The 25,271-nt window shown below is 34.8% G+C and overlaps 1 long non-coding RNA gene across 3 annotated transcripts in view; it reads left to right on the forward strand.

Moving 5' to 3' along the window:
* The first annotated feature begins 749 nt into the window (after positions 1 to 749).
* The window catches only part of LOC129532553 (uncharacterized), a 171,768-nt gene continuing 147,246 nt past the window's right edge, over positions 750 to 25,271 (forward strand). Inside the window, exon 1 of one of the 3 annotated variants that reach the window (XR_010132709.1) lies at positions 750 to 832. This is a non-coding gene — a long non-coding RNA (uncharacterized lncRNA). Of the gene's footprint in view, positions 833 to 1,292; positions 1,612 to 25,271 lie in introns of those variants that run through there. The other 2 variants (XR_010132708.1, XR_008678314.2) reach the window with 2 other exon arrangements.

A 25,271-nucleotide genomic window follows, 5' to 3' on the forward strand; every position in this document is an offset into this window, starting at 1 on the left:
TAGTACTGATATGTGTGGATTTGATCCTTTCATTGTGTTCTTAGCTAGTTATTATACACCAACTGGTTTGTGTGGTTGCTTTACAGTATCACTGATCTGTGTACTTAAATTTGTTTTTGTAGTGGCTGATGATAATCTTTTCTTTTTGTATTTAGCAAAATACACCTCTTTTAAGGCAGATCTGGTGGCAATAAATTCCCTCAGCATTTGCTTGTCTGAAAAGAATCTTCTTTCTCCACTTATGAAGCTCAGTTTGGCTGCAATAAAATTCTTGTTTGAAAATTTTTCTTTAAGAATGTTGAATATAGGCACCCAATCTCTTCTGGCTTGTAGAGTTTCTGCTGAAAGTTCCACTGTTAGGTTGATGGAGTTTCCTTAGTAGGTGGCTTGTCCCTTCTCTTTAGCTGCCTTTAATAGTTTTTTTCTTTCATTTTGACCTTGAAGAATTTGATGATTATGTGTCTTAGGAATGGTCTTCTTATATAATAGCGTGCAGGCATTCTCTGCATTTCCTGAATTTGAATGTTGGCCTCTCTAGTGAGATTGAGAAAGCTTTCATGAACAATAACCTGAAATATGTTTTCCAAGTTGCTTGCTTCCTCCCTGTCTCCTTCACATAAACCAATGAGTTGTAGATTTGTTCTCTTTGCCTAATCTCCTATCTCTTGGAGATTTTGTTCATTCTTTTTATTTTTTTTTCTTCAATCTTGTCTGACTGGGTTATTTTAGAGAGCCAGCCTTTGAGCTTTGTGATTCTTTCCTTGGCTTGGTCTGTTGTGCTGTTAATATTCACATTATGCAATTCTTGGAGTGTGTTTTTCAGCTCTATCAGGTCAGTTTGTTCTTTTTTAAAAAATGTTTATTTTATTTAACAGCTCCTGTTTCATTTTATTATAATTCTTAGCTTCCTTGGATTGGGTTTCGACATTCTTCTGAATCTTGATGATCTTTGTCATTTTGGCCATTTCAGCCTGCTAAAGAACCCCTGGTGGGAAATTAGTGTGTTCATTTGGAGGAAAGAAGCCACGATGCCTTTTTGAGTTGTAAGAGTTCTTGTTTTTTTTCTTTCTCATCAGTGTGGGCTGGTGTTCCTTTAACTAGGGTATAAATTGATTACAGTCAGTAGATTTCTTTTCTGTGTGTTTTCAGAGGGCCAAGGCTTTGTTCAGAGTCTTTATTTGCAGTGAAATTTTTGTCCTGGGTTTCACAGGGAGGTATATTAGCAGAGTATTTGGTGTTGATGTTTTGGGCCGTGACCCAGTAGGTGGTGCTTAAGCATAATTTCCAGTAGGTAGGCTGTTGCTCAGTCATGTGGCTCTTCACAGTTGTATCTGTGCTCCCTCTTAGTGCTCTGAAATCTTGGGCTCCTCTCCCTCTTGATTGCTGGCTGAAAATCTTGGCTTGGCACTCCCAAGCTGCACACCACAGCTCTGGGACAATCTCAAGCTTTATATCCCTTCCCATCTTGGAGGAATCAGAGGAAGGAAAGTTAGCAGTGGTTGTGACAGAGGGTTTTTCACTTGTCTCTTGGAGCTCCACCTCAGAAAGACGCAGAGCTGCTATCAATCAGTGTGATTGGCCTAGGATGGGGCAGCTGTGCTGTGAGACCAAGTAAGTGGGGCCCTGCCTTGCAACAAATAGCGGGGGTGGGTGGGGCTTGGGGAGACAGACTGGCCTCTTTTCTTTAGGGTTACTACAGCTTGTTGGAGGTGTGGTTAAAGCACTCAGAGTCTTTGCTCCTTCCTCTGCCTGAGGGCAGAAACGGCAGTACCACTACAGGAACAGTGGCAGAGGGGCTTTCAGTTGCCTCTGGGAGCTGCACCTCAGAGAAACACAGAGCCACTGCTACTGGGAATGTTCAGCCAGGGGATGGGGCAGCTGCTCTGCTGGCCCGAGCTGCAGCCTCTGTTTGTTAGAGAGTGGGGGATCAAAGGCACACAGGGATGAGATACTGGGCTCCTCTTTCTGTGGTAACTGTGGTATGCTGGAAGCTTGGGTGAAGCCCTTGGGCTCTTTGTTTCTTTCCCAGACTAAGGACAACAGGGGCAACAGGGGGAAAACCATGGCTGTGGCAGTGGCAGAGGGGCTGTTGGTTGCCTCTGGGAGTCCCTCCCTAGGGAAACACAGAGTCACTACCAGTGAGTATGCTCATCACTGGTGGGGTGACTGCTCTGTGGTCCCAAGCCAGTGACCCTGCCTGTTGGACAGTCAAGGGTGGGGAACTCACTGGAAAGAGAGATTGGATTCCTCTCTGTATGATGGCTATGATGTGCTAGAGCGTGATGCTTTTGATCCTCCAGGAGACTGCTTAACTAAACATTTAATCTGGCTAAACTGGTAGTTCCAGCAGTGCGTTATTTAGGTAAATGGCCAAGAGGAAAGGAGGAAGTTGGGTTTTTTTGCTAACTCCATTCTTTTTTCTCCATCTTGTGCTACTTGGCAATGAATCCTCAAGATGCATCTGATTTCTTATATAAGTTGTAATATTTGTCAAATGGGAAAAGCTAGAGAGTCAAGACCCTTAACTCTTTTTGAATAGGAACTTGAAATTTTTGAGCTACAAGTGATGCATGGATGACAGTAATGTGTGGATGATGCACTCTGCTAGTTAGTGGTGACAGCACTGACATCTCTTCTGGGGAGGAAGAACCTCACAAGTGCTTTGATTATCTTTAATACTGGCTCAGTAGGTAGAGGAATCTCTTGCCTTTTTGCCTCTTCTGCCAATGTTAGATTACAAAAATGTAGTAGTATGTTTTGTTGGCAAAGTGAAAGCTGACTGTTTAAAGAAATGTTAATATTAATAACTGAAAACCTAACATCATTATGAAGTCATCAGTAAATTTTATTGCAAAAGCAATGACAGTGACCAATAACTATGGTGGTTGCTTTGGTATTCTGGGAGGAGGGCAACTGGGCTGCAATTCAGAAGTTAGAGTGGACTTAAGTTAGTCATGCTTAGAGATCTTGTGATGTGGAAAGAAAGCTCTAGAGAAAAGAGTCTGTCTAGCATGATTACTACCAGGTGAAGGCAACAAGAAAGCAGCCATTCTTTCATCTCCTCCAGCTGGGAACAGACTCCGATGTGGTAGAGGCTGTTAGCTATACCAGGAATGAAGCAGGAAAGTGAGGATGTAATTTTGGTTATTACTCCACAACAGGGATCAATAGAAGTTCAGGAATTTGCAGAGGATTACAAAAATGGGCAGAAATAGCTTATATATTTAAGACATATTAGACATTAAGAGAAATTGACACCTAAAGAGATTATTATAGTATGTTATTTAAAGTGGCAAAACTAGGCGTGGAGTATCATGGGACAATAGAGAAAAAGTTTCTTGCCTAACGTGTTAGGCAAGTGTTGGGCGATGTGTTAAAAGACAGGCTTTTTGATGAAAGTCTCAACAAGGAGATTAATATGAGCACAAGTACAGGTGTGAAATAGTATGCTGTATGTGTGAAGAATTTGGAGGAGTTCTGGATAGCTAGGCTGTGAAGTTTAAGACTAACAGCAGTAGACAATGATTCTGGAGAGAAAGAAAGTTGTGATCAGTGAGATATTCTCTATCTTGTTTGAATAAATGGACAATTTAGTATCATTATTTTATAAAACTGATTTATAATTTTTTAACACAAAACATTATTTCTTTTATATTTATTGAAGTCTTATTCCTCCAGTAGAGAAGTTTTTTTAATAGTATGATAACTTGATCTTATGTCCTCATTTTATCATGTAATCTTCAGTATTTTCCACTATTTGTCAGAAACTAAAGGATTAAATAACTGTCAATTTCTTAAAATGAAGCTGGAAATATTTCAAAAACCCAAGTCTGCTCCCTCAACTTATTTTATATTATTAAACTAACACCATTTCTGTTAGTAGACTGCTTGCTGAAAATCATCTGTCAGTGATATGTTCTAAAATCTGGATGCTCGTGATAAATTGACACAATTGAGTGTCAAACATGCCAACATTTCAGTGAGCAAAATGTACTGGAATATTATATGTGTCAATTTATTGCTTCTCTAGAAATAGATTGAAAATGAAGTGTTAGAAATAAAGAAGAAAGTGTTTATCTACACATTTGGCATGCTCAGTGTTTTTCTTTTCATCTTTTAAATTTCATAGTTTCCAAGAAGTGCAGAAATGTGAAAAGAATTATTTTTGTACAACTTGGAGTAATAAATATGCATGAGCACTTTTCCAATTATGTGAAAATTGCTTTTTGTAATTTATTTCAGATTTTGTATTAAAGTGTTATAATTACGAGATTACATGTGAATAAACTGGCTGTACATAAATGTTTTCCCATGTCAATTGAGAAATATAAGCATGTTGAGCAGAATTTTCACAAATTATATCTAGCATAATTTATGAAAAAATGCAGCACATATATTTATAAGCATAAAATATATGTATATTTCCAAAAATAGAAAACTCACTCACTTGAGTTTTGCACAACTTAAGTCAATTTGTACTGCATTTCTCTTTTCTCAAGTGGGGCTCCTTTAACTCCAAGGAGATAATAAAGAAAGATTAAAGTCAAAAATGTAATTCATTGGAATGATATGGATGTATCTCATGAGACCTGATGTCTTAATTGCAATGAGGCTTTTGAAAAGTCTGACTCCAGGAACTAGCAAGCCATGAGGAATCAAGGATATTGCTCTTTTTTTACTCACTCTTAATCTAGATCTTGTTCTCTCTCACTATCTCTGCTTCTCAGTATTCCTCTTTATCTAAAGTTATAAGATTTCTTTTTCTGCCTCTTTTGTCTTATCTGTTTCCATGTTCTCTATTTCAGGCCCAGCATTTCTCCTACAAGACTTTGTTGTTCACGGTCTTTGGGGAGTGGTTAGAAACATTAGGGTCCAGTTTAAATTCCAGAAAGGAACTCTCTCTTGTTGGCATGGCTGGTGAGATATCAATCACAGTTCAGTTCCCCATGATTCTGACAGAGGGCTATGTGGATGTAGGAGAGAGGCTTCTAAAAAAAATAGCTGATTATACATCAGTTATACATCCTTGAGAAGGAGATGTGGGACTGGGAAGAAAATGATCAAAGGAAAAATATTTGTCATTTCTTGAAAGTGTAATATTTCTTGGAATTCTTCATGTAAAGAGTGAGGTTGAAGGGGATATATATTTTTAGAGGCTGAAAGTAATTTTTTTTTTCTAGAATTTTCGGTTTATATGTTTTACATGCCAGGGTAGGGCTCATATGATTTCCCAACAGATCTTTCTGCATAATGATATTATAGAATACTATTTTTCCTCCCCTAATGGTGAAGAAAGATAAAACCATTTGGAATCTTATAGGCCTAAGTTTGAATATTGACTTTAATTTACCAGTGTTTGAATGTGAAAAATATTACATTCTCTGTGCTTATGCTTTCTAGTTTATAAAATGAGGAAAAGTAAACCTAACTCATAGGATTTGTATGTTGACTAAATAAACACTCTATCTCTATTATTATAGTACTTCACGTTTAGCAAGTGAGTACTGTGCACTCAATTTTCTTGGCATTCATTTATTTGATCTATTAAATAATACAACATAGGTACAGATCTAGCATATACTATCTACTGTATAAGCGCAAGCTATAATCAATTCCGATTTACCTGTGGTGATTTAATCTGTTTCTAAATTAATTCTGTTTTGAAGAATAGCAAATTTTTTAGAATAAATAAAGTTAGAAAAAAATTAGTGTATACACCTATGTATAAAAATATATTCCATTGCTTGGAGATGCCATTTTGCCAAAAGCTAATATGCTTCTGTTTACCAATCTGGTATGGAACCTAGTAACTAAAAAATAAGATGTCAAGCAATATATAAACTGGTTAATATTAAACAAAGGCTAACATTATATTAACGAGAAAAATGCATTATAAAAATAACTTAAATTTTAATATAGAATAGAATACAATTTAATATTAAATATAGTATTTTATAGCCTTTTCTATTTTGAAAAACAACAAAAATTGAAATAATCTTCATACATTCAGAAGGCAATGCTAGATAAATTTATTTAAAAATGATGTATTAAACACAAAGTAACTCATGAATATGAAAATCTTTTAATGGAATTTTTTAACAGAATGGTAAATTTGGTATATATTTTGGGTGGTTTGTCAAATTCATACAATTCATAGAAGAATATGGAATTTGAGGCAATTAAGTTATGGTAGGTCTCATTTATTACCTGCTAACAGTCATAAAACGTCATTTCTCTGACTTCCCAGGGGAGAGACATTGATGGATTCTAAGACAAATTTTCCTTTCTGAGGAAAAGAAAGGTGCAAGAACACCACCATTCCTTTCCTGTCTGGACCATTTGCATTTTATAACAAAATACAATTGTGTGAGAATATGATAATGCCAAGACCAGCAATATGAAAAAAACAAGCCCAGATACAAAATGTGTTCTATTAAAATCAGCAAAGATATTAAATGCAAGTCCACACATAGTCAAGTGAATGCTTGGAAATGTTGGAACAGCTTACATCCTTAATCAGGTTGAGATGTTAAAACAACCATGAAAAGACTACTGTCTGTTTCTCATGTGAAATAACTAATTTTTTTTATTGTGGTGAATAAACACAGCACAACTCTTGCCATCTTAACCACTTTTAAGTTCAGTGACATTAAATACATTCATAACGTTGTGCAACCCTAACTACCATCCATCTCCATAACTCTTTTTATCTTGTAAAACTAAAACTCTAGACTCATAAAAACAATAACTCCCCATTCTCCACTCTCCCCAGCCCCTGACTGTCAGCATTCTGGCTCTATGATTTTGGCTTTGCTGCGTACCTCATATAAGTGGAGTCGTACAGTATTGATCTTTTTGTGATTGGGTTATTTCACTTAGCATAATATCCTCAAGGTTCATCCACATTGCAGCATATGTCAGAATTTCTTTTCTTTTTAAGGCTGAATAATATTCTATGTATGTATATAGCACATTTTGCTAATCCACTCATCAGTTAATGGACACTTGGTTTGCTTTCACATTTTAACTGTTGTGAAATTCTGCTATGAACATGAGTATACAAATATCTCTTCAAGGCGCTGCTTTCAATTTTGGGGGGGATATAGCCAGAAGTGGAATTGCTACATGATATAGTAATCCTAGTTTTAATTTTTTTTAGGAACTGCCGTACTGTTTTCCACAGTGGCTGAACCATTTTACATTTCCACCAACGGTGCCCACACACACGAGTTCCAGTTGCCTTATATCCTTGCTGATATTTGCTACTTTCTGGCTTTTTGGTAGCAGTCATTCTAATGAGTGTGAGGTGGTATCTGATTGTAGTTTTGATTTGCAACATGATTAGTGATCTTGAGCATCTTGTCACGTACGTCCTGGACGTTTGTATACCTTCTTTGGAGAAATGTCTATTCAAGATATTTGCCCATTTTTTTAAGTGAGTTATTTGTTTTCTTGCTGAGTTTTAAGAGTTCTCTTCAAATTCTGAATATTAATACCTTATAGATATAAAATTCACAACTATTTTCTGTCATTTTGCTGGTTGCCTTTTTATTATGCTGGTAGTGTCTTTTGACAAATATTTTTTAAAAATGTCATAGGGCCGGGCGCGGTGGCTCACGCCTGTAATCCCAGCACTTTGGGAGGCCGAGACGGGCGGATCATGAGGTCAGGAGATCGAGACCATCCTGGCTAACATGGTAAAACCCCGTCTCTACTAATAATACCAAAAAAAAAAAAAAAAAAAATTAGCCGGGCGTGGTGGCAGGCGCCTGTAGTCCCAGCTACTCGGGAGGCTGAGGTAGGAGAATGGCATGAACCCGGGAGGCGGAGCTTGCAGTGAGTCGAGATTGTGCCACTGCACTACAGCCTGGGAGACAGAGTGAGACTCTGTCTCAAAAAAAAAAAAAAAGTTATAAATTCCAATTTGTCCAATTTTTCTTTTGTTGCATGTGTCTTTTGTGTCATATCTGTTAACTCATTTCCAAATCTAGTATTGTGAGGTTTTTGCCCTATGTTACTACCTAAGAGTTGTGTATGTTTTGGTCTTACATTTAAGTCTTTGATCTATTTTGAGTCAATTTTTGTATCTGGTTCTAGGTAAGGATCCAGTTTTATTACTTTGAAAGTGAGAATCCAGTTTTCCTGGTGCCATTTGTTGTAAAGATGGTCTTTCTTCCATTAAATGGTCTTGGCACCCTTGTCAAAACCCATATGACCATATATGAGAAGGCTTATTTCTGGGATACCTATTCTATCCCATTGGTGTGTGCATCTGTCTTTATGCTAGTTCTACACTATTTTGCAGTAAGTTTTGAAATAGAAAGTGTGAGTCCTCCAGCTTTGTTCTTCTTTTTCAAGATTGTCTCGGCTACTAGGGGTTGCTTGAGATTCCATATGAATTTAATGGTAAATTTTTCTATTCTACAAAAAATATAATTGGAATTTGATAGGAGTTGAATTGAAACTATATACCACTTTGGGCAATATTGATATCTTAAGCATTTTAAGTCTTGGCCGGGTGCGGTGTCTCACGCCTGTAATTCTAGCACTTTGGGAGGCTGAGGCAGGTGGATCACCTGAAGTCAGGAGTTTGAGACCAGCCTGTCCAACCTGGTGAAACCCTGTCTCTACTAAAAATACAAAAAATTAGCCACGCATGTTAGCAGGTGCCTGTAATACCAGCTATTCAGGAGACTGAGCTGGGAGAATCACTTGAACCCGGGACAGGGAGGCTGCAATGAGCTGAGATCACACCACTGCACTCCTGCCTTCCTAAGTTTTTGGGAATACTGATTTGGATAATAATAAAACTGGTCTTTCATGCAGCCAGTGCTATGTGAAAAACTTTTTTTCTGTTGCAATTCCTCTGTCTTGATAAGTCAGTTCTGTCTACCTATCCAGGCAAGGTGTGTCTGTTGAGTGGTAACACATGTGTTTTGTTTGTTTGTTTGTTTGTTTTTGGTAGAATTATTTTTATTCCTTTGGGTATATACCCAATAGTGGGACTGCTAGATCAAATGGTAATTCTGATTTAAATTATTTCAGAAATTGCCAAAGTGCTTTCCACAATAGCTGAACAAATTTACATTCCCAGGAGTGTATAAGTGTTTCTTTTTCTCTGCAACCTCACCAGAATCTGTTATTTTTTTACTTTTAAATAATAGCCATTCTGACTAGTGTGAGATGGTATGTCACTGTGGTTTTGATTTTTCATTTCTCTGATGGTTAGTGATGTTGAACATATGCTTGTTGGCCACAAGTATGTCATCTTTTAAAAAGTGTCTGTTCAGCCAGGCGCGGTGGCTCACACTTGTAATCCTAGCACTTTGGGAGGCCGAGGCAAGCGATTGCCTGAGGTTAGGAGTTTGAGACCAGCCTGACCAACATGGTGAAACCTTGTCTCTACTAAAATATAAAAATTAGTTGGGAGTAGTGGTGGGTGCCTGTAATCTCAGCTACTTGGGAGGCTGAGGCGGGATAATCGCTTGAACCCAGGAGGCAGAGGTTGCAGTGAGCCGAGATCGCACCACTGCCCTCCACCCTGGGTGAGAAGAGTGAAACTTTTTCTCAAAATAGTAAGTAAAAAAGTGTCTGTTCATGTCCTTTCCCCAATTTTTAATGGGACTGTTTGTTTTTTGCTTTTGAATCGTGTAAGTTTATTCTTTAAGCCACTATTAGTCATTGTTTTCATCACCTCATCTTCACCCCATTGATATGAGAGGGATATCCATCCTAGAGTTATGCAGCTGGCTGAACACTTGATACCCAACACTGAATAGATGATATAGACAACAGTCTATTAGTCACATAATCACAGTTCAGAGAGAAAGACACTGCATTTCATGCAGGGCCCCACAGAGAGTGTACTCAAGAACAGCGTGAACAACCAGGGGTTCTTGGAGGAAGGCTTGTAGTATCAAGGATTTGAGGTAATTCCTGGTTCCCATAGAGTGTGTGACTGGCTTGTTTGCATACCTATTTAAATGGCAGTAAACTGAAACCTGCTCTCTAGAGATAAATGAGAACTGCATTTGGTCTATTTGATAAGGAGGGCTGTTTGGCTAGGGGACTTTATCCACAGGAGCAGAGTATGGTAGACAACTCGTAGTTAGGCCATTTGAGATCCTCTCAATTTTCCCAGATGTAAAAGCAACATATAATATTAAACTGTAATTTTAGTCCTCATGCCATGGCCACATATTCTGTTACTTGCAAGTGAAAGTGCCCTAAGTAATAGACGTGCTGATGAAGTGGCTTAATTAGCTTTCATTGAACCTGGCTTTGAGAGTTTTACCAAAAAGGATATGAAGATGTAATTTGATGGAGAAGACATTTAAAGTGATAGTAAATACCCATATATGTCTTTTTGGCCACTCACCAAAAGTTCAGAAGATCATTTATTCAGTAATAAAAATAGATTATGTAGGCTTAGCTTAAATATTTAACAAAAAAGAACAATCTACCAACAAGAAAAACAGCCAATTATATTTTAGCAAAAATTACACTTGTACCACTTTTATACTTCTAGATGGTATTTGTAGACGGAAAAATGTGTTTTTAAATATTTTGCATAGTTTTAACTAAAGAACTTTGTAGTAAATTCATTTTTATTTTACTTTCACTTGCTTTATTTGACCAGGATTTAGGTATTATATTAAATAAAATTATATATTCTTGCTCTTATATCCTTTCTTCCACCACCCTATTATACAAATTCCTAGATAATTTAATTATGTAATAATTATTGTATCAGATGTTTTAGGTGTTTGGCTACAAGTTCCCCTACTACATTCTTTTAGGATTTCTCGTTTGTAATTTCCCCTCTTATTTTCCAGCTTCTAGTAAAAGGCCTAAAAATGGCTGCCATTGTATGTGACTCTATCTTTCCTTCTACAACTGCTTATGTGAATTTCTGACTTCCTGCATGTATCCAACCTAGAAACTCTATTTAAAATTTAAAGTTTTGCCTGTCAACTTGAATACTGTGCTTCTGAGTGACTCTTCTTGATATTGATAGCACTATCAATTTTACTCCCTGTCCCCCTGCTCGGTTCCAACCGCCTGCCACTCAGACCAGTGACTTAGTCCTCTACATTTCATGACCATTGCAGAGTTTAATTATTCAATTCTGGCTGAGCATTCCTTTACTCTCATTTTCTTAACAGCTGACCTGATGAGACTCTATCTATTTTTAGATCAACTGAATTCTGGTAGTTTCATCTTGATCTCGTGACTATTATTAGGTGAGGCAAGAAGGAGGAGAAAAAGAATACCATACAGCCAGATTATTCTTACTGCTTTTAGTGAGTGAATTCTTGAAAAAGTACTTTCATTGTTAATTTTGCCAAGGATATTTAATCTAATAATTGGAAGGACAAAACTAAGTAAAAAATTATTCATACAATATAAACAGTTTAGTGACTTCCAGTGTTTGCCAAGGAGTATATTAAATTCCTGTTAATACTGCAGAACTCATTATTTTAAATGGGCATACAGATTTGGAATTTACATGAAAATAGAAAAAGGAAATTTGGTCATCATTAATGTGGCTTGGGCAACCCTAACTACAATTAGTTTAAATATATAATTAAAATGCATTCTTTCTAATAAAACAAAAAGTATTTTAGCATCAAAGGCCAAATTTCAGCAGATATTGTAAAGTTTCAGAATGTTCAAATGAGGTATGCATATTCTGTTCTTTTATTGCATTTAAAATTTTGACTTCAAATCAAGCGTTTGAAGAGATTATATATATATAAACCTACATATATATATATGTGTGTCTCAAAATTATGAAAATAAAGATCAAACAAAGGTTGAACAATTTAAACTTTTTTTCTCTAAAACATATACATTCAGATGTAAATTCAGGGTAATTTTTTTTTTTTTAGAAAAATGATATATTTTATTTGTTACCATGTCCAAAATATCATCATTTCAATATGAAATTAGTGTTTTTTTAATTAAATCTTTTTTTCTTTTTCAACATATATCTTAGATTCTTGGGTACATGTGCAGGCTTGTTACAAAGGTATATTGTGTGATGCTGGGGTTTGGAGTACAATTGAACCTGTCACCCAGGAAGTGATCATAGTACCCAATAGGTAGTTTTTCAGCCCTTGTCTCCCTCTTCCCTTCTCCTGTTGTATTCTCCAATGTCTATTGTTCCCATCTTTATGTCCATGTGTACCCAATATTTACCTCCCACTTATAAGTGAGAGCATGTGGTATTTGGTTTTCAGGTTGTGCATTAGTTTACTTAGGATAATCACCTCCAGCTGTATTCAATGTTGCTGCAAATAACATACTTTCATTATTTTCTATGGTGCATATGTATCGCATTTTCTTTAATCCTCCACTGATGAGCACCTGAGTTGGTTTCATGTCTTTGCTATTGTGAATAGTGCTACGATGAGCATATGGATACCTGTATTTTCAGTATAGTAATTTATTTTCCTTTGAGTATATACCCAGTAATGAGATTACTGTGTCAAATGGTAGTTCAACCATGTTCTTTGAAAAATATCCAAACTGCTCTCCATAGTGGCTGCACTAATTTATACTCCCACCAGCAGTGTATAAGCATTCCATTTTCTCTGCAACCTAGCCAGCATCTATTATTGTTTGACTTTTTAACAAAGCCATTCTCACTGGTGTGAGATAGTATATCATTGTGATTTTGATTTGCATTTCTCTAATGATTATGATGCTGACCACTTTTTGGTATGTTTGTTGGCCACTTGGATGTCCTCATTTAAGAAGTGTCTGTTTGTATCTTTTGACCACTTTTAAATGGGGTTATTTGTTTTTTCATTGTTTATTTGTTTAGTTCCTTTTAGATTCTGGATAGTAGGCCTATGTCAGATGCATAGTTTGCAAATATTTTCTTCCATACTGTAGGTTGTCTGTTTACTCTGTCAATAGTTTCTCTTGCTGTGTGGAAGTTCTTTACTTTAATTAGGTCCTACTCATGAATTTTTGTTGTTGTTGCAATTGCTTTTGAAGAGGGCCATAAATTATTTTCCAAGGCTGATGTGAGAAAGTTATTTTCAAGGTTTTCTTCTGGAATTATATAGTTTGAGAATGTATACTTAAGTCTTTAATCTATCTTGAGTTAATTTTTCTATATGGTGGCAGGGGCCTGAATGTCACCCTGAATGTCTGGTTAACATTTTTAATAAATGATATTAATGCCTCACTAGCAAATACAAATAGACTAATAAATATTAAGTTGATATTTATAAACTGTTTTTTACTTTTCTGCCAATATTTTAGACATAGGAGTTTAAATTTTAAGAAGATATTAAAATATTATAAAATATTCCAGTTTTGCCAATACCTTGAAATTGATTAATCACATTATGAATGGTTTTGACATATAAACAAAGAAATTTTGTAAATGAACTCTTTTCTCCCTCCTCCAAAAATTTAAAAAATGCCAGATTGTTATAGAAACATGGTGTCTGATTCTCCTATAAGCACAAATGCTCTTTCACACTTGGGTGCTTGTTCAAGTCTAGAAACTTTGGCTCAACCTGCAGGCACAGGCTGCCGGAAGAAAAGGCTTAGAAGCCTGTGGTAGAAGTCAGCAAACTTAGGGTGACTGGAGAAGAATTGCCTACTCAGTTCCTTAATTGGTGGCCAATGAATGACAGTAACTTACTATAGTTATTCAGTTATACCAACATTGACAGGACTTTCCCACAGTTATCAAGCAAATAAAACACAATATTTTATGGAATTTTTGGCTTAGAATTATTAAATTTGATTAATTTTATAGATTTTTTCTCATCTTATTTTATCTTAAATTGAAATGTAAAGAAATCACAATATAATTTTTATCTATCAAATAATAATCTTGAGATATTTAGTTGGGTCTAATAAATTTAATGTACTGTTTATTTTTTTATTTGAATAGTTGCCCAATTTGAGCAATTATACTTTGTAAAGAAAATATGAAATCTTAGGAACAAAATATGTTGTCTTGTATCTTTCAGCATTTTATTTAAATAAAATTCCATTTACTTGGCAATCATACAAAGCTAAGCTATTTCGATTCACTTTCCCTCCGTTTATCACTTTATCCGTTTCTTTTTTGTTTCTTCATTTCTTCCTTCTTTCATCTATTTTTAATTGTTTTATTCACAATTTCAGATCATTTTACAAATAATCTTTAGATGCCAATATTGAAAGCAAATTCACAGTCTAGACATATTAGAAATTTACCTAGTAGAACTGTATTTGTTTCCACTAAATGGAATTAATGTACAGCAATATTCAGTCTTGTGCATTGGAAGAGAAACATATTCAGGAATTAATATTTAAATAGAATATCTGAATTGTGGCAGATTTTGCTGTTATTTTTATATTTTAGTGTTGTGGTAAACATGTATTATTTTCTTTACTTTAAAATTCTGGTTTTCTAAAAGTTGAAATAATGGTATAGAAAAATTTACCATTTGAAGTATAATGTCTATTTTCAATGTTATAGTTTCTATGAAACAGTGAAACCTTCAGATTAAAAATTTTGATCCAGGTGCTATGGCTCATGCCTGTAATCCCAGCACTTTGGGAGGCTGAGGCGGGTGGGTCACCTGAGGTCAGGAGTTCGAGACCAGCCTGGCCAACATGATGAAACCACATCTCTACTAAAAATACAAAAACTAGCTGGGTGTGGTGGTGGGTGCCTGTAATCTCAGCTACTCTGGAAGCTGATGCAGGAGAATTTCTTGAACCTAGGAGGCAAAGGTTGCAGTGAGCTGAGATCGCACCATTGCACTCCAGCATGGGGAACAAGAGTGAAACTCTGTTTTAAAAGATTTGATGTATATATTTCTTATATTGTTTTATAAGTAAACTAAACCAACATAAGCATATTTAGGCAAAATGGTTTTAAAATCATGTGCATAGATATGTTAATGCTATGAAAATTGATCGCTTGATTTATAAAAGCTTTCTGAAACTAAATGAAATTGAATTAAATTTATATTTAAGCAATATATTATAATATTTCATAATATTACATTTATTATGCAGTCATATTATAATTCAAGTGGGCATAGGGCAATTACATAGAGATTTGTACAATGGATTTGAGAAAGCAACAGAGCTTGAACAGGGTAGTAATTTTACTATTTGGACTCCATATTTTTCAGCTATCCCAACATACACATGTATCTATCAACTGAAAAATGTAGCTGGACAAAACTGTAATATTCTAAGGTTCTACAGCTCTGGCTGTAATACTAGTTATCATTCTCTTTGTTATTGACAACAAATATAGTCTCTGTCTCAGTTAAAGATTCCTTTCATTGCTGTCTGAATTTGTTGTTTATAATTTGTCTCTTTGGCTTAACTGGAGAGATTATTTCTCTCTCAAGGCCAATGCTATTTCTTACTACTTGTTTATGACATATCGCATTGGAATCAGATCCTCATCATATTGCTCAAGTGAGTCAGCAGATTGGCTTGTTTGGATGATTATGGAAGTGGGTAAAATATGGGATGGCATTTAATCTGGTAAAAATGGAGTTAAGAGTGGTGTAAAAGGAAACTAAATCCTGGGGCCCCAAAATCCTTAAGCTAAAGGGAGAAGTCAAGCTGGGAACTGCTCCCATTCTATTCGAAGTCACCCCTCTGCTCACTGAGATAAATGTGTGTCTGATTGCCTCATTTGGAGAGCCTAATCAGAAATGCAAAAGAATGCAGTGATTTTCATTTTATCTACTTATGACCTGGAAGCCCTCTCCCCACTTCAAGTTGTCTCACCTTTGCCTTGAGTTGTCCCACCTTTCCAGACTGAACCACTGTACATCTCAAACATACTAATTGATGTTTCATATCTCCCTAAAATGTATAAAATCAAGCTGTGCCCCTACCACCTTGGGCAGTTGTCCTCAGGACCTCCTGAGGCTGTGTCATGCGAGCCTGTCCTCAATATTGGCAAAATAAACTTTCTAAATTAACTGTGACCTGTCTTAGATTTTCTGGGTTTACATTTTGGTAACCACGAAGGGATTCTGAGTGGAGATGCCCATGACCTTTGACAAATCTTCTATTGCTTGAAACCAGGATGAGCTAACTTTATGGCTCAAACCAATAGGACAAATTGCTGAGGTCTGAGAGCACCCCCTTCATAGAATCCCTGATCTTCCAAAATTTGGTTGAGATCTAAAGTTCATCTTGCTGTACAACTCCTCCCACCCACCCTTATTTTTTTGAGATGGAGTCTTGCTCTGTTGCCCAGGCTGGAGTGCAGTGGCATGATCTTGGCTCACTGCAACCTCTGCCTGCTGGGTTCAAGTGATTCTCCTGCCTCAGCCTCCCAAGTAGCTGGGATTACAGGCACATGCCACCACGCCTGGCACATTTTTGTATTTTCAATAGATACAGAGTTTCACCATGTTGGCCAGGCTGGTCTTCAACTCCTGACCTCAAGTGATCCACCCGCCTTGGTCTCCCAAAATTCTAGAATTACAAGCCCTCCTCTTTTTTCTTGGAATTTTACTTACTTCCAACGATGAAGGCAAGATTTCCTGTTTCCATGATGATGGAAGGCAGGCAACTCCTTTAAAGAGTTTGAGCTCACTCCCAGCAGGGAAGACGAGTTTGAGTTTTTTGTTTGGAAAGATGAAATTTTGTAGGGATTAATTTTTGTTTTAATAAATTATAAGATATTTTAATTTTTTAACCCGAAGTTTAACTTTTATTGCATCTTGCTGTTTTTGGTTTTCTCTCCCCTTTTAAAGGGCTTGAAATATTAATGCTCTCCTTCAACTGATTTTCAGCTAATTATGTTTTTTTTTTCCTCAAGTTCTATTGGTTGTGGCCTGATGCTAACAATGTTTCCTTAAAGGTCTGAAGGAATTGAATTATTCCAGCATAATATTCTGTGCAGTGCATAAGGTCATTTATTTTGCCTTTTGGTAACTAGTCTAACAGATTTTATGTTTTATCAGAACAATTTCTAGATCACTAGTATTAACTTTTGGTTTGCTTAGGAAAAAAACTGAGATTTTTTAAAAAATTAATTAAGGTTATTACATCCATGTATCTTTATGTGCTTTTAAAGTACTTGTGACATTGAGTTACAGGGCTTTGACTTCTGGGTCTAAAAAGGATTCCAAGTCCTGCTAATTCTTAAACACTGATAGCAATTAAAGCCTCTTCTTCAGGCCTGGTAGAAGATGCCAATCAAAATAAACTGCATTCCTGAGACCAGGAATTAAAGCTATTCAATTCCTCAGGGACCAAGGACTATCATGGAAGAGGTGTGCTGTGAGATTGTAAGGGCAGATATTGAAAAAGAGAATAAGTTCAGCTTCTCTATAAGTTAATCATTAATGTCAAAGGCACACTGATGTAAGATCAGCATATGGGCCCCTGTTTCAGATTAACAAGTTTTTCTTTAAGCATTAACTGACTCCTTAATAAATGTTATAAGAGTTATAAAGGGCTTATGGAAGTTATACCATATAATCAAGAATAAAATTTTATCAGTTGTTTATAAAATTTTGAAAAACAAATTTAATTGTCTTCATGCTGCTTTTATTAGGCCTTATTGTTTTGAAAATTAAGTCTACTCTCTCAAAGAATGAAGGATTTCACCTTTTTTCAAAATCCTTGAGTTCTGACTTTGGCCAATTAAACGACTTATTTTACAAAGACCTGTGATATCAAGTGTTTTAAAGCTTTGATATTTGGCAAACTTTCCAAAGTCAAATTATAAATTATGTCTTTTTCTGATCTAATTAATCTTTTAAGATATTAGGTTTCCTAAAGCCCAAAAAATGACATACTTTGGTTTATTTGGTAGAAAAATTATATAGGAAACATTGTCAAATATAAAATGGTGTTTTATTTTCTTTGGGCTGTATTTGTATGAATGTTATTGGTATGTGTTCCAAAATTATGAAAAACTCCTATAAGTCTGACAAGACTTAATGTACATTATCACTAATAATTATAATTGTTATGTTAAATTATGTGTGCCACAGCAGTAACAAATTTTCTTGTCAACTGTGTCCTTGATTACGGCTGTCCTAAAACTTTTCATCGTCCACCTACAATTGTTGTCTTTTATTGGTCCTCTTTAGAAAGTGATTTTATAATCTGCTATAAAACTCTAACATATACTCTCAAATACAAGTTTCTGATAAGTTTGGAGATTGTGACATCAGAAGAGAAAAAAACTTTACAACTCATGAAGAACTGAAATGTTCATGAATATCAAGCAGAACAGGAATTAACTACAGGGACTGATCTAATAGAAGACTGAAGTAATCTTGTTGACTTTTTGCTTAAAACGTTGCTGATCCTTTGTTTTGTTTCTTCAGAGTCAAGTAAACTTCTTTTGAGCTATTGACAGCTTTTAATGATTTAGTATACACTTAGGAACAAAATTTAGAACATATTCATTTCTCTGTTCCTGATTTCTCCAGAATTTGGAAACTATTTGTGAGTATTCTTAACTTATGGCAACACAGTTATTCACATAAGTGCAATAAGAATCTGTTTTCATTTATAACGGGACACAATTGGAGAAACTGATTATTTTACCAAGGCTTTGACTGGAATGGTGTGCTTTCCTTTAAAGGATAAGACTTAACTTACAGAGCAAACAGAAGGCCCTTGAGAAAACTGGCCTAATACCTTGTCTACACCATCCCTGTACAGGGTTTCTGCACTGTGTTAAGTAAGGAATGTCACTTTCTGACAGGCCCAGGAGCCCCATATTTATCTTGGAACCTCAAGAGGAGAAGAATTCGCCCAACTAACAGGTTGATACAAATGTACAAATATGATGGTACAAGTTCATGGCTGGGATCAGCTTTTAAAAAATCTTATCTGAGACTCCTTCTATAAAACAAGGTTTCATCAAAGCCAATTTAAAAGCCTATGTAAAAAAAATAATTATTCTTGCTGCACCATATACGAATAATCAGGCAATGTAAAATAAAACAAATCAGTCCTACCATGATTTGTCTTTAGTCAAAATGGGAAACTGGAGAGAGAAAAAAAATGTTTTAAAAACTATAGTACATCTGTTTTAGATTCTAGTTTTACCTGTTTTTCAATTTTTATTGTTTTCTACAGTTTGGACCAAATTCAAATTTTTCTTGGCTACAAGAATTCAAAATAATGTTTTCAATTTTTTTCCTTCTTCCCCCCTCATTTTTCGTAATTTGGAGTCACTGAAACCCAACCTGTGCTTTTGTAATGCCCTGCAAACTGAAGCTAGACAAATGAACTTCAGAAGAAAATAACAGCAACCTGTTTACATACAGAAACCATTTCATACCTGCCTACTGATGTATGAACTTCAGAGTAGTGTCACCTATATTGATTTTCCAGGAATGTTCTTTTGTTTTTGTTTTTCTCCCTTCCTCCACTTAGTTTCTTTTTATAAGACATGAAACTTCACAACTTGCTAAAAATGAACTTTCCTAATAAACCATCCTAGAAATAAACCATCCTAGCCATGAAAGATCAGACAAACCTTGCAACCAGAGACTCATTTTCTCCTAAAATGCTTTCTTCAAATGATTTTTAAAAAGAGTATGGAGAAATGTGAAAGGAAAATAAATCTTGGGGACCCAAAATCACTAAGCTATAGGGAAAAGTCAAGCGGGGAACTGCTTAGGCAAACGTGCCTCCCATTTTATTCAATGTCACTCCTCTTCTCAATGAGATAAATGCATATTTGATTGCCTCATTTGGAGAGGCTAATCAGAAACTTAAAAGAATGCAACCATTTGTCTCTTATCTACCTATGATCTAGAAGCACCCTCCACACTTTGAGTTGTCCTGCCTTCTCCTCGAGTAGTCCCACCTTTCCAGACTGAACCAATGTACATCTTGTAGATAATTTATTTATGTCTCATATCTTCTTAAAATTTATAATACCAAGCTGTGCCCCTACTGCTGTAGGCACTTGTCAGCAGGATCTCCTGAGGCTGTGTCATGGGCGTGCATCCTCAACACTGACAAAATAAACTTTCTAAAATAACTGAGATTTTTCTCAGATTTTTGGGGGTCACAGTGGTGTGGTAGATTGTTTTCAAAATTTGTCACAAAATTTCTTTCATTTCCTTTAATCATATACTTAGTAATGAAAATTGCTATTGCCATTATCAAGAAGTAGAGTCTATTTTCCCTTAGTTTGAATGATGAGGATGGTTTCAGGCATGCTTTGACTAATGGAATGCAACAAGATTTTTGTAACTTTTGAACATGAAAACATCATGTTGTAAAGAAACTGGAGCAAAAGACCCTATGGAAAGACAGGTAGAGACATGCTCACCGTCTCAGTTGAACCTAGCCTCCAGCTGACAGGCAGATGAACGCAGCTACGTGAGTGAGCCCAGAGTGACCCCATTCAACCTAAAAATCATGAAAACCAATATACAGTTGTCATTTTAAGTTACACAGGTTTTTTTGGCTTGCTACGCAGCAACAGATAAATGGGAAAAGAGGACAGTAAGACACAAGGTACTTATCTAAGGTACAGTAGTGAAAGTGACAAAATCTAGAGGCTTGGTCAAATCAGGTAGAAAGGATGTTGATATAAGGAATCTTGAGGGTGCTTACATAGAAAAGTTCTATACATTCTTTAGAGATATATGGCTGTAAATAAGATTTCCATTCTTTTAGTAGGCATATATGGAGCAATCCTTAGGCGTTTGTGGGGCATTCCTTAGGCCTCTAGCAAGAATTACACAAAGGGTTGGAATTCAGGGTCTCAGTTTTAAAGAACCTAGACTGCTAACATATCTATTAGACCCATTAGGATGAGGTACGGGACACAAATCTAGTTCTTAGGTTTTATTAAGTGTGATGGGTACAAGATACTAGGTTGAGGCTCAGTGTTTACCCAAGATTTATGGAGTGAAGAATTCAGACAAGCATTTTTCTAACCCTGGGCTGTGAATCCAAAGATCCTGATCTACATTTCTACCAAAATGAATGCCTGAGACTCAGGCTTTTTTGTAAATATTTGATCAGTTCTCAAGGAAATCTTAGACCAAAAAGGAGATGGGCATGAGAGAGTAAAGAGGAGCAGTGACCCAGAGTCAGATAAAGGAAGGTAGAGACATGGAATATGCTCTTCTTATATAATCTATGTCTGATTTATGACTCTGAGTATTTTGTAAGGTATTCCAGTTTAAAAACTTAATCTCTTTTACTATTGTGTATCTTACAGAATGTTTTAAAATATCTTTTCATAAATTATAGATATTTTGGCTAAGATACCCTTTGAAGCCAATATCATCTCCTTTTAAAATGGAAAATGAGCCTCAAAAAAAAAAAAAAAAAGAACCTGAGATCAAAACACTGCAGCTCCTAGCAACAGTAGGAGCATGTGTTGCCAACACTATTAATATGTTCAATGAATATCAAAGTAAATAATGATTCAATTTTACCTTAATTGAAAAATAGTCACTAAAGCAATTGATGTACATATTTGTTATATACTACATATCTTCTAAAGATATCAGCGTATGTGATTTTAGCATGGTATTAATCTCATGAACACCAAAATAATATTTATTTTAATTATATGATTTCCTTTTAGATTTTTATAACATTAACAGTGAATCTAAAGTAATCTATCTAATTTATATCTGTACAGCTATATCTGCATAGCTATATCTATATAGCTACAGATAAATAGATTAGGTTGATAGATGAAAATGTATATACATAGACCTATATGTGTATGTAGAGAGACACTTACATACTATCAGAAGAACTTCAAATTATCAGTCAACTTAATTATTAGCTTCAGTTTTTTAAAGGCTATTTGTTTATAGCAGTTTTAAGTTCATAGCAAAATTGAGATGGTACTGACATATTTCTATGCCTTTATGCATGCATGGCATCCCACATTATCAACATCCCTCTCCAGAGTGGCATATTTGTTACAACTGATGACCCTACTTAGATATATTATTATCATCCAAAGTCCATAACTTGTATTACCGCTCATTCTTGGAATTGTACATTCTGGGGATTTGGAAAAATATATAAGGACATGTATCCACCATTACAGTTTTATACTGAGTATTTTAATGCCCTTAAATCCCTCTCTGATTTACATATTCCTCTTCCCCCCTCACTAGCCCCTGTCAACCACTATTCTTTTTACTGTTGCCATAGTTTTATCTTTTTCAGGATATCATTTATTGAAATCATAGCCTTTTCAGATTAGTTTTTTTCACTTAGTAATATGCATTTAAGTTTCCTGTACATATTTTCTTGGCTGGATCACTGATTCCTTTTTAGCATTGGATAATAATCTATTGTCTGGAGTTACCACAATATCTTTATCCATTCACCTACTGAAGGACATCTTGGTTTCTTCCAATATTTGGCAATTATGAATAAAGTGTCCATAAACATACTTGTGTAGATTTTTGCGTGGACGTAAGTTTTCAAATTCGTTGGATACATACCATGGAATATGACTGGTAGGTTGTGTGGTAAGAGCACATTTTGTTTGGTTTAGTAAGAAATCAACAAAATGTCTTTTAACATGGCTGTACCATTTTGCATCCTCAATGGCAGTGAATGAGAGTTCCTGTTGCTCCACTTGCTCACCAGTATTTGGTGCTATCAGCATTCTGGATTCTGGCCATTCTAATAGATATAATAGTATCTTATTGTTTCAATGTGCATTTTCTTTATAATATATATTAAGAAAATCTTTTCATATGTTTATTTGCCAACTGCAAGTCTTTTTTTTTTTTTGAGAGGTCTGTTAAGGTCTTTGGCCTATTTTTTTAATCCAATTGATTGTTTTATTATTGTTGAATTTAAATATTTATTTGTTTATTTTGGATAACTGTCCTTTATCAGGTATACCTTTTGCAAATTTTTTTTCAGTCATCAGCTTGTTTTATCATTCTCTTGATAGTGTCTTTTACAGAGAAAAAAATTTAATTTTAGTGAAGTTTAGATTATAAATTATATCTTTTATGGACCATACCTTTGATGTTGTATCTAAAATCCTCACCAAACTCAAGTTCTAAGTTTTTTCTTCTGTTATCTTCTAGTAGTTTTATAGTTTTGCATTTTATATTCAGGTCTGTGATCAATTTTGAGTTAATTTTTGTGGTGGGTGTAAATTTGTGTCTAGATTTTTTTTTTATTTTTTAATGTTGATGTCCAGTATTTCCAGCATTGTTGTTGAAAAGCTTGTGTTTTCTCAGTTATATATCCTTGGCTCATTTCTCAAAGATCAGTTGACTACATCTATATAGGTCTATTTCTGGATTTTCTATTGTATTCCATTGATATAGTTGTCTATTTTTTTACCACACAACATGTTCTTGATTATTTTAGCTTTGCAGTAAGTCATGAAATCAGGTAGCATTAGTCCTTTAATATTGTTCTTCTCCTTCAGTAACGTTTTGACTACTATACTTTGCTCATATTAACTTTATAATTAGTTTGTCAAAAGCCAAACAATCACATTTTGGAATTTTTATTGGGATTGTGATGAATCTATAGATTATGCCAGGAAGAATCGATGTCTTGACAATATTTAGTCTTCCTATCCATAAAAATGGAATATCTCTCCATTTTTTTTAGTTCTTTAATTTTTTTCCTTGGAGTGTTGTAGTTTTCTTCACATATATATTTTATAGATCTTATTAAATTTATATCTAAGTGTTTACTTTTTGAGTGCTATTATAAACAATAATGTGTCTTTAATTTTAAATCCCATTTGTTCATTGCCGATATATAGACAAGTGATTTAATTTTGCATATTGCTCTTGTATCCTGCAGCCTTCTTATAATCACTTATTTGTTCCAAGGGTTTTTTTTTAATAAATTATTTTAAATTTTCTCCAAAAGTAACCATGTCATCTGTGAATAATGACAGATTTATTACTTTCCAATCAACATACTTTTAATTCCTTTTTCTGATCTTATTAAAATAGTTAGGACTTCCAGTACAGTGTTGAAAATAAATGGTGAAAAGAGACATTCTTGATTTGCTCCTGTTATTAGTGGATTGGTTTGACTTTCTCATCATTAAGTATCAAGTTAGCTATAAAATTTATTGTAAATATTTTTTATCAGCTTCAAATATTTTTATCAATGCCATAAATGGGCATTGTTTTGTCAAATGCTTTTTCAGGATCTATTGATACAATCATGTGGTTTTTATTTTTTTGCTTTTGGTGTGATGGATTATGTTAATTGATTTTTGAATGCTAAACCAGCTTTACATACCTAGGACAAATCCCACTTGGTTGTGGTGTATAATATTTTATACATTGCTGGATGAAATCTGCTAATTTTTGAGATTTTTTGCATCTGTCTTCATGAGAAATATCGATCTGCAGTTTTCGTGTAATGTCTTTGATTTTTGTATTAGGATGATTCTGGCTTCACAGAATAAGTAAACATACCCCTCTGTTTCTACTTTCTGAAAGAGACTGTAGAGACATGGTATGGTTTGTGTCTTAAATGCTTGGTAGTATGCACCAATGAATTCATCTGAGCCTGGTGCTTTCTGTTTTTAATATTATCAATTATTGATTCAATTTCCTTAACAGTTATAGGCCTATACACTTTGTTCAATTCTTTTTGTGTAAGTTTTGTCAGATTGTATCTTTTAAGGAATTGGTTTATCTAGGTTATCAAGTTTGTGGGCATAGAAATGTTCATAATATTTCTTTATTAATGTTTTACTGTCTGTAGAATCTGTAGTGATGTTTTCTATTTCACTTACAATATTAGTAATTGTATCCTCTGTTTTTTTTTTGTAAAACTTGCTGAAGGCTTAATGATTTTATCGATCTTTTCAAACAACCAGCTTTTGTTTTTATTGATGTTCTCAATTGATTTTCTTCTTTCAGTTTGAGTTTTCTCTAACTTTTATTATTTTTTTTCTTCTTACCTTAAATTTAATTTGCTCTTCTTTTTCCTGTTTCCTATATGGCATTTTAGATGAGTGACTTAGACCTTTCTTCTTTTCTAACATATATATTCAATACAAAAACTTTTTTCTCTAAACATTGCTTTTAATGCATGTGAAAAATTCTAAGTTGCATTTTCATTTCTATTTAATGAAAATATTTTTAATTTATTTTGTGATTTCTTACCTGACCTATGTATTGGAGATGGTTTGTTTACTCTATACATAGCTGTGATTTTCTAGTAACTTTTTATTATTGATTTCTACTTCAATTGCATTGTAATCTGAGAGAAGACAATGTATAATTTCTAGTCTTTGAAGATTCTGAGCTATGTTATTTTCC

This window comes from Gorilla gorilla, chromosome 2 (genome assembly GCF_029281585.2).
Source record: "Gorilla gorilla gorilla isolate KB3781 chromosome 2, NHGRI_mGorGor1-v2.1_pri, whole genome shotgun sequence".
Taxonomy (NCBI): Eukaryota; Metazoa; Chordata; class Mammalia; order Primates; family Hominidae; genus Gorilla; species Gorilla gorilla.